This window comes from Lampetra planeri, chromosome 62 (genome assembly GCF_965212315.1).
Source record: "Lampetra planeri chromosome 62, kcLamPlan1.2.h2, whole genome shotgun sequence".
NCBI lineage: Eukaryota > Metazoa > Chordata > Hyperoartia > Petromyzontiformes > Petromyzontidae > Lampetra > Lampetra planeri.
The window spans coordinates 2,388,723-2,403,673 of record NC_136168.1 but is presented as its reverse complement, the minus strand read 5'-3'; positions in this window follow the sequence as shown (position 1 = coordinate 2,403,673).

The following is a 14,951-nucleotide window of genomic DNA, read 5'->3' as shown; positions in this document are numbered from 1 at the left end:
CTGCGGGGTGGACGCCATTTTTAATTCCCGTTAAAAATATGCGCACGCATTAACACGCGACTCTGAGGTAAATTCATCAAAGTTTCACGTCCTCTTCACTCCCCCCCCACCCCAATGTGTGCAATTACTATTATAGGGTCGGTAGATAATAAAATTATAGCGATTCGACAGTATTATTGTAGCGCGGGGAGGGGGGGGGGGTAACGGCCCCAGTACCCAGCCTCAGCCGGGTGGGCAATTTAGGCGAGGCCGGAGGCTCTGCACGGTACTAGGCCTCGACACCCCACCACACTATAGGCCATACATATTACTGCACAACGGCCGAGGAGATCGTGGCTGGGGGGGGGGGGGGGGGCAGGGGTAGCAGCCCATCTGTGTATATATGTGTAATGCGGGCGAAAGCGACCTTCCGGATGTGACGTCACAAGGAGGCGGAGCCAGGTGACGTGGGTGAAAGGTTCGGGGCTTTAAGCGGGTAAACCGGAAGGGGAAGTGAGTCGGGTTGTGAATGGAAAAGGGTGAGGCCACGAGGGCGAATGAGAGGAGGGGGGCACCGCTGGCGAGCGGGAGCCGACCCCAGAGTACAGCCAGGAAGGCTGTGTGTTAGAGGCAGCGGTGTGGCTGCAGAGAGTCGCAGGAGCGACGAAGAGAGAGGAGAGTACAGCCAGGAAGGCTGTGTGTTAGAGGCAGCAGTGTGGCTGCAGAGAGTCGCAGGAGCGACGAAGAGAGAGAGAGACGGCACGAGGCTGTCAGCGCTGCGGAGTGAGCAGCAGCGATTACAGCCAAGGGGGCTGAGAGTGAGTAACAGCAGCGGAGCTGCTGTGGGGGCTACGAGAGCGACCGAGGCCAACAGAGGGGCTGCTGGAAGAGAAGAGAGAGACATCGGAGTCGGCACTGTGGGGACTGAGCAAAGAAGAGACAGCCGTGTGGGTAATACAGTACGGACCAAATAAAGGACACTGAGCCAGACATCGTGGTCCAGAGTCGTTTATTACACTGGTGTCAGAAGTGAAACGGCTTGTCAAGACGGCTCGGAAGAAAGAATATTCCTGTGCCATCATCTGCTACATCATCCGACTTACGATTGAGACAGATGGCGCAGCTGGAGACCTGGAAAATCGTGCTGGCGAAACCGTGTGAGCTCACCACGCCGACGACGGCAGTGGGGAGAGCCGATGGTGGTCTGCAGGCCGACGCCTTGGCTGCGCTGCCAGCGCCATCTGCCACGCGGCACGAAGACGCCATCTTGGGCGTGGCAGGGGAGAAACGGCGGGAAGCCGCCATCTTGTCTTCACCGCGGCGGGGAGACGCCGCCATCTTCAACATCGCGGCGGAGAGGCAGCCTTGCGCTGCCATCTGGAGGTGCCGCGGGGAGAGCAGCCTGCTGTGAGCTGCTGTTTTGCGAGGGGGAGCTGCGAGGAGAGGACGACGACGCTACAGCTGCTGGGGCGGGAGCTCTCCCGTCCTGGCTCGGGTGCGTGACAACGGAGCAGTCAAGTCGCCGAACGAGTTCTGCGAGACGACTCAAGTTGCCGCCCTGCCATCCTCTTCTTGCTGCAGCCCCGGGCGGGTCGTAACGATACGCAACCGGCCTTTACACACACCTCACCCATCTTTCGAGGGCCGGGTGGGGGCGATTTTGTTCTCTCATGACTCGATTGTGCGGAGCGCGGTTCGGAAAGTGTGTATGTGTGTGTAATAACGATGAACGCGCTATCTGCTTGTTGCTTGGTGTCAATTAAAGTGTGTACGTGTGTTGAGAATGGACGGAGAGTATGCTGTGCTTGCTGAGTGTTAAATTGTGTGTGTGCGCTGCGGTGTGGAATTGTTATATTGATGGCGAAGTTAATTATTAACTCGGGAGCGTCGGGTATCTTGCGCTGTATCATCTCGTGGGTTACCTTGTGCGATGGGCTTAATTGGAAAATATATATATTTTTTTTGGTGTATTGTGCTGCGAGGTGCTAGGTGCGATGTGGTTGTTGCAAGAGAGAGAATATTGGTGTTGTTGCTGCAATGTTACGACTGGATTAATGGTGTGTTGGTTACCTGCAGATCGCTTTGCTATTGTGCTTAAATGTGCGCGTGTGATCGCGATATGTTGACTGTATGTGCTGTTACACCGTTCTGTACGGTTATGGGGTGCGATGCATTGATTGACTATTGGGGTTGGGATGTTATTAATTGTGCGTACCTGTTGGAAATTGGTAACAAATTCGAGGGGGACCCTATTATTTGGTCGTATGGATGTTATGTACACGCGATTTTGTGTATATTATGGGTAACGGCGCTTTGTGAGAGAGAGAGCGCGCTTTGAGGGTGCGTGATGACGCCGTTGTGGGTGTCTCAAAGGTTAATGCTAATGGGACCGTAATTGGCGCCAAGTTGCGTCGCGTATTCGGTTGGTCGCATGCAGCCACGAGTTGCTTTGCGAGTTGGGTTGTGTAACCAATGTGTTTGGTAAAATATTGGTTAAAAATTCCCCGATATGACTGCTGCGCGCAGCAAGCTGGGGCTGTGCGTCTATCGTTGTTGGGATTGTTACAATAAGACGGGGGAAGCAATTTGTGACCCCCAGCAAAGGGAGGCTGGGGTGCACGAATGGAGAAAACTGGCCACGTGTTCGCACGTTGGGCCGCCATTTTGCGCACACGCGGGGTATGGCGTCGATGCGCTTTGCGGAAAGGGCCGCCATTTTGAGTGCGCGCGAGATATTGCGCGAACGCGCTGGGCGAAGGGGGCCGCCATTGTGAGCGCGCGGGAAAAACCTCGGTGGGGCAAATATTCCATCTGTTATGCCTGCCATTGTTGATTGGGTGATGCACGAGTGGTGGTCACGTCGGCCTATGGCTGATGGCTGACCTGACAGCCCGGAGGCGAAACCTCCGTGGTATGTCTTAAACTAATGGGCCGTGTGCTCATATGGCTCGGGGAGTCATGGTTCAGTTGTGCGGTGGCAGACTGAACCTGGTGTGCCGGGGGCTCACGGGATTTGGGTTAGGGCGTTATTGTCTCTATAAGAGAACATTACCCCATGGGGGGGGGTCGTTCATATCTGGCCTTGCCGAGGGATTGATCTTCCCTTGGCTATAAAGCGTCAGACTATAAGAGGCTGGTGTGTGTCCATCGCTGATGGGATAGTAAGGGAGGAGCATGGCCGAGTGCTGCTCATCCCCGAAATGGCACTAGCCGAGAGTATGGTAAATGGATGTTGCCGTGGGTTGACGACCACGGTGAGGGTTACGGCGAGTTAAACGTTACCGCTGGGGAGCGTGGCTCTCCACGCGAGGGTGTGCGATTAGGGGTTTTGTTGGTTTGTTGAGAGTGACTGTGGGTACATGCTGTGTACGTCTGAGGTCTGTGCTGGTCCTCAAGGGAGGACTGCTGGTGGGTAAGAGCAGAATTTTTTTTTGTTGTTGTTTTCACGTGTAAATAATATTGCTGTTCAAATGTAAATACTGGGGCGTCCATCGCGGTTATTTGGGTAATTATTGGGGGTTTCTTAAGCGGCCCGGAATTACATCATCTCTATCCTGGGGCCGGGGGGCTGTCGTGTACGACATGCGGATGTACGTTCGTTGATGTTAATTGCGTTGTTGTTGTTCTTGCTGTTACATAATATGCTTAGTGTCCTTTAGGGGGGGAAGCTCGGTTCGCCGCATTACGATTTGCTATTGTTCAGCCGAGGTCGGCTGGGTTTTTTCTATGGGGGAGGGTGGTGTAATGCGGGCGAAAGCGACCTTCCGGATGTGACGTCACAAGGAGGCGGAGCCAGGTGACGTGGGTGAAAGGTTCGGGGCTTTAAGCAGGTAAACCGGAAGGGGAAGTGAGTCGGGTTGTGAATGGAAAAGGGTGAGGCCACGAGGGCGAATGAGAGGAGGGGGGCACCGCTGGCGAGCGGGAGCCGACCCCAGAGTACAGCCAGGAAGGCTGTGTGTTAGAGGCAGCGGTGTGGCTGCAGAGAGTCGCAGGAGCGACGAAGAGAGAGGAGAGTACAGCCAGGAAGGCTGTGTGTTAGAGGCAGCAGTGTGGCTGCAGAGAGTCGCAGGAGCGACGAAGAGAGAGAGAGACGGCACGAGGCTGTCAGCGCTGCGGAGTGAGCAGCAGCGATTACAGCCAAGGGGGCTGAGAGTGAGTAACAGCAGCGGAGCTGCTGTGGGGGCTACGAGAGCGACCGAGGCCAACAGAGGGGCTGCTGGAAGAGAAGAGAGAGACATCGGAGTCGGCACTGTGGGGACTGAGCAAAGAAGAGACAGCCGTGTGGGTAATACAGTACGGACCAAATAAAGGACACTGAGCCAGACATCGTGGTCCAGAGTCGTTCATTACATATGTAAGGTTATTAAGAAATATATTTTTCACCCGGGCAACGCCGGGTACTTCTGCTAGTAAAAATATAAAAAAATAAAATCCTCACGACGTTTCGATTGCAACACAAGCAATCATCATCAGGTGTGAAAGCCACATTACTTTACCAAAAGAACCAAGAATATAAAAGTCAATCTTCAGTTCAATATTCACTGTGTAATAGATTTAAAACACGTGATGGAGCATTACCACGTGATACCATCAACATATGAACTGCTCTATATATTCTAATGCAAGGATATATTAATTGATTCCAACATGTATTTATTTTTAAAAAAATTAATGTAAATAGAACAATCAAACATAGAACAATTGTAAAGTTATAACAAATAAAGTTATAACAATAAAAAATAAAACAATTCCAATAAGAAAGTAAGAGGACTTTTCAAATCGCAAAAAATCGCAGCCTTTGCGATTTCCCAATCGCATTGTTTCAACTTGCGATTTCCATTTGAAATCGATTAATCGTTTAGCCCTACTACACACGTTGCTCTGCTTGTGACCCAGCAGCGCTGTGGAGGTAGCAGATGGTTGGTGGATCACACACAGATGGGCTGAGAAACTCTCTTCCCGTGGGCGTAGAGGAGGAGGAGGAAGAGGTGCCGTGCCCTGGCTCGCGAGAACACGGCGGCACAGCAAAGCGTGGACTGCTTTAGCCCACCGGTGTGTTGAAGCGTGAAACCACAACATTTACAATGTTTGAGTAGTACGCCGTTTCGCTGGTAATTGCATCCAGCATCATCGGGCAATTCGCCAGAATGGTGAGGCTCTGCTGTGTCTCCCGTTCTTATATAGAGCAGCAGCAGCAGGGTGACGTCATCATTAACTCATTAATTCGTCAGGTGCAAAGATTTGAGGGGGGGGTTATTGTAATTACAGTATATACTAGATTAGTAATCAGGCTATTGTTACGATGCGAGTTGTAGATTAGTAATCATTTGTCTTTTGTCAACGTGACACTTTTTTACTGATTGGCCGTGTCGGGTGGTGGAGGGTTACGACACATTTATAAATAACGCGATCTAAACCCAAAAACGTTGATTATGAATAATATTGGTCGCGAAAGCCTGCTACGTGTTAAACTGAAAGCGTGGACTAATCTCCATCTTGTTCCAACTCCCCCGTCTGTTCCAACTCACTTTACCGAGTTGCGTAGAGGAGGAGGTGCGTGGATTCTAAATGTGGAGGGGGAGAAATACTGAGATGACTTGCTGATGCACCACCTGTGCCCCCTATCGTGCCAAATTGCTGTGCCTTAGCCACCCGGTGCTCCGCTCGTTGTTGTGAGTGTCGCTACTCTGCCCTCCGTTGTTGTTGGAGGGCGACTGCCTCCAACTGCCCAGTAGCGTCCTTCACGAGCCTCCTCCACAGAGGCCGATCTTGACACCGCTGGTACCAGTCATCGGCAAGTCCACTCAGCTCCACGTCCTCCTGTACCACGTCACTCCATCTCTTCTCTAGCCCGTGCCGCGCCCGTTTAGCCCCTTCGATCCGGCCGAACAAAAGCTGTTGAGGCATGCGGTGGCTGGGCATGCGGGCTACGTGACTCAGCACCATCACCACCACCATCACCACCACCATCCACACCACCATCACCACCACCATTACCATCACCATCACCACCACCATAACCACCACCACCATGGCGCATTGCTGCCTCTTGATATTTAGAGTTGGGGATTTGTTGTTGTTGTTAAACCGAATTCGAACTAAAATAATGACATGACTCTCCTGATTATATTTGTTTCCTACAACCCTGTCTTCAACAAAATATAATCCCAGAATTATGTTGGCAGGACCCTCTTGAAAATGAGTCACACGACGCAGCGTGGCTCTGCAGGATAAATCACTAAAATGATGACGATAACGATACTCGGAATAATAAAAAGAATCATTGTTAAATTTCGATTTAAAGCTTTCATTTATGGACGGCCCCCATATGCAGCTACCTGTGCTAAATTTCGATTTAAAGCTTTCGTGACTGCAGGGATTTATCTTCCTGGTTCTTTTGGTAAAGTCACGTAGAATGGAAATAATAAAATAATAAAAGTAAAATATAATAAAATAATTATCACGACGTTTCGGCCACAACGCAAGCAGCCGTCCTCAGGTGAAGAACAGGACTGTCATTCAGACTCTGTCTTCTCGACAGACCTGTTCTTCACCTGAGGACGGCTGCTCGCGTTGTGGCCGAAACGTCGTGAGAATTATTTTATTATGTTTTATTTTTATTGTTTAATTATTTCCATTCTACGTGACTTCACCGAAAGAACCAAGAAGAAGAATCATTGCTATTTACTGCTGGCTTTGTTCTGTTATCACGGTGTCGATGGTTGCTTCCGAACGTCGTAATTCTGCGCAGTTGACGGTGCCGCTGATGATGATGGAGGAGACGCGTTAGGTCTTCGATGGAATTCATTCATCGCATGGCCTAGAGCCCGTGACCCCGTGTGTGTTTCATGCAAAATAAAGACCCCCACCCCACCCACCCCACCTACCCCACCCATCACTCCACGTGGGTGGGGGGGGGGGTAAAAACCTCTTGCCAAATAGAGCCACCCTCCCTAACCACTATCACCCCCCCCACCACCACCACATCATTTAACCCTCGCTTCACCACAAACCCGCAATGTCTCGCAGTTATTCACGAATCGGTTGGGTTCAGCGTGTTCGTACTCACGGGTACCTCCTCCCGAGTCGCCGCTATTCACTGATTTTATTTGACCAGGTAAGGCCCAGACTGAGCCATGTAGCTTCTTTGTGTTGTTGTCAGGAGCGACCTGGCCGCACAAGATAGCTCAGCAACGTGGCACACGAGGGCACCGCTCAGAAACCGCGTTTATAACGGTGCTCGCGTTCTGCGTTATATTGGGGAAGCGTTTCGCGTTATAACGGGGATGCGTTCCACGTTATAGCGGGGTTATGTTCTGCGTTATAGCGGGGAAGAGTTCCGCGTTATAGCGGGGTTGTGTTCCACGTTATAATGGGGTTGTGTTCCACGTTATAGCGGGGTTGTGTTCTGCGTTATAACGGGGAAGTGTTCCACGTTATAATGGGGAAGCGTTCCACGTTATAACGGGGTTGTGTTCCACGTTATAACGGGGAAGCGTTCACGTTATAGCGGGGTTGTGTTCTGCGTTATAACGGGGAAGCGTTCCACGTTATAATGGGGTGCATTCCACGTTGTAATGGGGAAGCGTTCCACGTTATAACGGAGAAGCGTTCCATGTTATAGCAGGGTTGTGTTCTGCGTTATAATGAGGAAGCGTTCCACATTATAACGGGGTTGCGTTCTGCGTTATAACGGGAGCGCATTCCGCGTTGTGCGAAAAGTGTTTCCGAATGTAAAAAAAAAAAATCGCTTGATGGCAAAAACGCGTTATCGTGTGAACTCCGTTATCGTGTGAACTCCACGCGTTAATGGGGCACTTGCCGTGTATATATTGTATATACAATATGATTATAACACACGGTAAATGTACACACAGTATAAATAGCAGGATGAAATCAATCCGGCTAACTGTTGGCCTGAGCTTCTGGTAGCTGATCGAGGAACACCAGAATCTGTTTTCATTACTGGACGAATCCGATGAGCCAGGAAGCTCTTTTTGTTATTTTTCTCAACAGATGTCCGGTGGGATGGATCATCATCAACAGCCAGCCCCTCGGTGCGTTGGTCATCACCAGAGGTCGCAACCGGGTACCTGATACCCGTACCCTACCCGATACCCGGCTACCCGTACCCGGCCGGGTACGGGTACGGGTAGGCCGTGAGTCACTGATGAGTCACCGTTTGTCACTCATTTCCCAACGTCTTGTCTCTTCTCACAATTCAAGTTCCTAGAATCAACCCACCCGCGCCTGCAACATGGCTTCATCCCAGAGGTCGCAATCAGGTACCCGATACCGGGTACCTGATTGGGTAGGGTACGGGTACGGCCGGGTACGGGTACGGGTAAGGAATCAAAACCCGTTTGCGACCTCTGGCCATCGCTGCACCGCGAGAAGCATCGTTCCACTTGCAGCTTGAGGAACTTCCGCGGATGTCTAAAACCCCCCACACCCCCACCCCCTCTCCAACCCCCCCCCCACCCCCCCAGGCTTGCTAGGCATGGCCTGGGGCGTCCTTGGCAGATACAAGTTGAAATGAAATCATTTTGCCCTTCAATGGAGGAGTACCAACCTTAACCTCTACAGAGCACTGGGCCGTGCAAACGGTGGGGGTTAGGGGGGTGCGATGGAGGGAGAGGGGAGGGGGGTGGGGGAGGGGAGGGGAGGGGTGGGGGGATGGTGATGGCTTTGGCAGGATGACTGAATTGTCCGCTTTGGCAGACCCACACCACAAGCACGCTTGTTCCACATTCCAAATATGAGCGACCGATCCCATTGAAGACATCATCGTCGTCGTCGTCGTCGTCATCTTGAGCCAGGGTCAATTCACTGCTGGATGAATGCCTATCCAAGGCACCCCTATCATCACCATCACCGTCATCAGCAGTCAGGGTCAATTCACTGCTGGATGAATGCCTATCCAAGGCACCCCTATCATCACCATCACCATCATCAGCAGTCAGGGTCAATCGACTGCTGGATGAATGCCTATCCAAGGCACCCCTATCATCACCATCACCGTCATCAGCAGTCAGGGTCAATCGACTGCTGGATGGAGGCCTACCCAAGCCGGGGAGTTTAGCATTGAGTAGGAATAATTGTGTGATTGTGAAATGGGGTTTGTCTTGCTACTCAATCGCTACTACTGCTAGTAGTAGTCTAACTATCCGTGCGCCGATTTAAAAAAAAAAAAACGGTCATCAGAAAATATTTGAAAAAAAGTAAATTCTCATCGACCTCACGATGCGAACAAGTTCATTCTCCAACTCGTATCATCCGCTCTGTGTCTCTTCATGAAGAAGGGCCATTGCCCGAAACGTCGCCGATTATATATACAATGCTTGTAAGGTCATAGTGCTGTCACTGCTAACGCAGCAGCATCGCCGACTGCTTTCCCTATGTTTGTGTTTGACGCTAGAGGGCAGCACGTGTCCGATAGAACAACACGTGTCTCATTGATTTCCCACTTCACCCATTCGCTCACCCACTCACCAACTCACTAACCCACCCACTCAATCACTCGTCCACTAACTCACCCATCGATTCACTCACCCACTCACCAACTCATTCACCCACCCACCCACCCAATCACTCGCCCACTAACCCACCCACTCATTCACTCACCCACTAACCCACCCACTCAATCACTCACCCATTCACTCACCCACTCACCAACTCACTAACCCACCCACTCAATCACTCGCCCACTAACTCACCCAGCCATTCACTCACCAACTCATTCACCCACCCACCCAATCACTCGCCCACTAACTCACCCATCGATTCACTCACCAACCCACTAACCCACCCACTCAATCACTCGCCCACTAACTCACCCATCGATTCATTCACCCACTCACCAACTCATTCACCCACCCACCCACCCAATCACTCGCCCACTAACCCACCCACTCATTCACTCACCCACTCGCCAACTCACTCACCCACCCACTCCATCACTCGTCCACTAACTCACCCAGCCATTCACTCACCAACTCATTCACCCACCCACACAATCACTCACCCACGAAACCACCCACCCATTCACTCACCCACTCACCAACTCACTAACCCACCCACTCAATCACTCGCCCACTAACTCACCCATCCATTCACTCACCAACTCATTCACCCACCCACCCACCCAATCACTCACCCACGAACCCACCCACCCATTTACTCACCCACTAACCCACCCACTCAACCTCTCACCCACTAACTCACCCATCCATTCACTCACCCACTCACAAACTCACTAACCCACCCACTCAATCACTCGCCCACTAACTCACCCATCCATTCATTCACCCACTCACCAACTTATTCACCCACCCACCTAATCACTCACCCACGAACCCAACCACTCATTCACTCACCCACTCAATCACTCACCCATTCACTCACCCACTCACCAACTCACTCACCCACCCACTCAAACACTCACCCACGAACCCACCCACTCATTCACTCACCCACTAACACACCCACTCAATCACTCACCCATTCACTCACCCACTCACCAACTCACGCACCCAACCACTCCATCACTCGCCCACTAACTCACCCAGCCATTCACTCACCAACTCATTCACCCACCCACCCACCCAATCAATCAACCACTAACCCACCCACCCATTCACTCACCCACTCACCAACTCACTAACCCACCCACTCAATCACTCGCCCACTAACTCACCCATCCATTCACTCACCCACTCACCAACTCATTCACCCACCCACCCAATCACTCACCCACTAACCCACCCACTCAATCACCCATCCATTCACTCACCCACTCACCAACTCATTCACCCACCCACCCAATCACTCACCCACGAACCCACCCACTCATTCACTCACCCACTAACCCACCCACTCAATCACCAATCCATTCACTCACCCACTCACCAACTCACTCACCCACCCACTCAAACACTCACCCACTAACCCACCCACTCATTTACTCACCCACTAACCCACCCACTCAACCTCTCACCCACTAACTCACCCATCCATTCACTGCAGTCACTCACGCACAGAAACTCACACTGCAGAACACGGGGAGAACACAGAAATCCACTCACAACTGTAGAGCAGGGGCGCCGCGGTGGTGAGATGTTAACTCCCTCGACTGGTATACAGGAGGTCGTAGGTTCGACACCGACCCTGACGCCTGCTGCTGTATATTTGAAATTTGCGTGTCTCTCCCTGTGCGTCTCTCCCTGTGCGTCTCTCCCTATGCGTCTCGCTCTGTGTCTCTCTCTCTGTGTCTGTGTGTTCATGTGTGTGTCTATCTCTCTCCCCGTGTCTCCCCTCTCCCTGTGTGATCGTGTGTGTGTCTCTCTCTCTGCGTGTGTGTGTCTCTTCCTGTGTGTCTCTCTTTGTCTATCCTGTGTGTGTGTGTGTCTGTGTGTCTCTCTCTGTATATGTGTGGTCTCTCTGTCTATCCTGTGTGTGTTCGTGTGTGTGTGTGTGTTTCTCTCTTCCTGTGTATGTGTGTATGTCTATCCTGTGTGTGTGTCTCTCTTTCCCTGTGCGTCTCTCTCTGTGTCTCTCTCTTGATTGGCCATGGAACAAAGATGGCCACTGCGTCGCGCGCTTTTAGATGTTCTTCTGGGGCCGTCTGGAACGCTCTTCCATCCGATATTAGGACGTCGATATTGAAAACTAATTTCTTTAGAAGTGCCCTTTGAGTTACTCTTCGGTTCTTTTGAGTGTTCAGTTTCTTGTCCTTCCCCCGCACCTCCGATTAGCGTGCGGTGCGAAAGAAGTTCAACAACTTAAGCAGATTTCGATTTAAAGCTTTCGTGACTGCAGGGATTCATCTTCTTGGTTCTTTTGGTAAAGTAACGTAGAAGGGAAGTAATAAAATAATACAAATAAAACATAATAAAATTATTCTCACGACGTTTCGGCCACAACGCAAGCAGCCGTCCTCAGGTGAAAACCAGGTCCGTCGAGGCGACAGAGTCTGAATGGCAATTCAGACTCTGTCGCCTCGACGGACCTGGCTGCGTGCGTTGTGGCCGAAACGTCGTGAGAATAATTTTATTATGTTTTATTTTTATTATTTTATTACTTCCCTTCTACGTGACTTTACCGAAAGAACCAAGAAGATGAACTTAAGCAGAGTACAGACATCACTTTCTCTCTCTCTCTCCCGTGTCTCTGCGTCTCACCCCTTCGCGCCCGTCAGTTGCGTTAATGAACCCTCGAGGCTAATTAATGGATCCCATTAATTAGGGGGGGGGAGGGGTAAATGAGAGGCCGTGATTGACAGCCAGATGAGTTGGGGCGAACGGTCAATTAATTAGAGGGGGAATAGCCCCCACCCCCCGCCTGCCCCCCGTCCCCCCCGCCCCTCCCCCCCCGCCTGCACCCCCCTCCCCTCACCCCTCCCCCCCACCCCTCCCCCGCCTGCTCCCCCCCCCCACCCCTCCCCACCCGCCTGCCCCCCCCCCTTCCCCCCCCCCCGCCTTCCTCCCCACCCCTCCACCCCCCACCTGCCCCCCGTCCCCCCCACCCCTCACCCTCCCCCCACCCCTCCCCTCCACCCCCCGCCTGCCCCCCCCTCCCCCCCACCCCTCCCCCCTACTTCCCCCCCCACCCCCCACCCCTCCACCCCACCCCTCCCCCCCCGCCTGCCCCCCCTTCCCCCCCACCCCTCCCCGCCCTCAATCACAGAGCTTGGGGGAAGGCAGCAGCCACACACGTGTACAGAGTCAAAGATGCCCAGGGTAGCTCACGCAGGCTGCAGGGGCAAGTGCTGTTCGCGAGTAGCGGCACCCTATGAAGGCCGGCACGGCACACGGGGGGGAGGGGGTGGCCAGCGACCACGCCCGGCTGCCTTTGTCTCCCCAGTGGCGATATTTACTACACACCGCACCGGGTACTCGTTTGAGGCCAAGTCGACCTAGGGGAGGCCCACAACCGGTTCAGATGAACGTCACCGGTGGTGTTGGCCGTGAGCGGGGAACGAACTCTGGTCGCCGGGTTCGTAGCGCAGCGTAGCGCTAACCGCTGCACCACCGCTCCCCACGTAACTTCGGCAAGGCAGCAGACAGACACGTGTACAAAGTCAAAGATGCCCAGGGTAGCTCACGCAGACTGGTTGGGGCAAGTGCTGCTGCATGTCACACTCGCTAACGCACGCACCCAACTCACTCGCCATACATCACTGACTTGTTCACTCACCCGCCCGCTCACTCACCTAATCACCCACTTTGTCAAAGCGATCGCACGTTTTACCCACTCGGTCAAGCCATTAAGTCGCTCACCTACCAACGCATCCACGCGCCCGCCCGCCCGCCCACTCCGAAACCATCGGCTCACTCGCTAACTCACTCAGTCGACCACTCAACTGCTCGTTCACCCACTCACTCACTCCCTCACTCCCTCGCCCACGCACCCACTAACTCACTTACCTGCTCGCTCACCCACTCACTCACTCACTCGCCCACGCACCCATCCACTCACTCACCTGCTCGCTCACCCACTCACTCACTCACTCGCCCACGCACCCATCCACTCACTCACCTACTCGTTCACTCACTCACTCCCTCGCCCACGCACCCACCCACTCACTCACCTACTCGTTCACCCACTCACTCCCTCGCTCGCCCATGCACCCACCCACTCACTCACCTGCTCGTTCACCCACTCACTCACTCCCTCGCCCACGCACCCACCCACTCACTCACCTGCTCACCCACTCACTCACTCACTCACTCACTCCCTTGCTCGCCCACGCACCCCACCCACTCACTCACCTGCTCACCCACTCACTCACTCACTCACTCACTCCCTCGCTCGCCCATGCACCCACCCACTCACTCACCTGCTCGTTCACCCACTCACTCACTCCCTCGCCCATGCACCCACCCACTCACTCACCTGCTCGTTCACGCCCACTCACTCCCACTCCCTTGCTCGCCCATGCACCCACCCACTCACTCATCTACTCGTTCACCCACTCACTCACTCCCTCGCTCGCCCCACGCACCCATTCGCTCACTCCCCTGCTCGTTCGCCCACTCACTCACTCCCTCGCCCACGCACCCACCCACTCACTCACCTGCTCGTTCACCCACTCACTCACTCCCTCGCTCACCCACGCATCCACCAACGCTCTCACCTCACTTACTCACCTGGTCGTTCACCCACCCACTCACTCTCTCACTCACTCCCCCACCCACCTACTAAAAACACTCTCTATCAAACACCTCGCTCACCCCACCCGCTCTCTCCTCGACTCACACACATGTCGGTGATGTGCAGCGCGTCTTCTTCGAACGCTGGGGAGCCGGACAAGCCCCTCTCTGTACCCAGCGTGGACGGCACCCTCGTGGTGTTCACCTTTTGAAGCGCTCGCTCGTCACCGTGGCGTGCGCGATGACCACCACCATCACCACAACCACCACCACAACCACCACAACCACCAACACCACGTGGCTTTTTCTTTCGTGTTGTGCGCGGTGCTTTTAGCGCCACAGCGCGTGGATTTATAACGTTTATTTCCATTTGTTTGCTGGTGACTTTGTGTATTTCATATCGAAATCGCCTCCAGCGCTGTTGCTGCTGGCGGCAATAAAAGTTGTTTAAAAGTCACAAGTCTCCTCGACTCATTCTCACACCGAGTCACGCTTCCCAAGGTAGTTAACATCTCCTAGCCACCGTGATGATGATGAGAGAGAGAGACACGCAAACTCCAAATATACAGCAGGCGTCAGGGTCGGGATCGAACCCACCACCTCCTGTATACCTGGCGAGGTAGTTAACATCTCCTAGCCACCGTGATGATGATGAGAGAGAGAGACACGCAAACTCCAAATATACAGCAGGCGTCAGGGTCGGGATCGAACCCACGGACCTCCTGTGTACCAGGCGAAGTAGTTAACATCTCCTAGCCACCGTGATGATGATAAGAGAGAGAGAGACACGCAAACTCAAAATATCCAGCAGCAGGCGTCAGG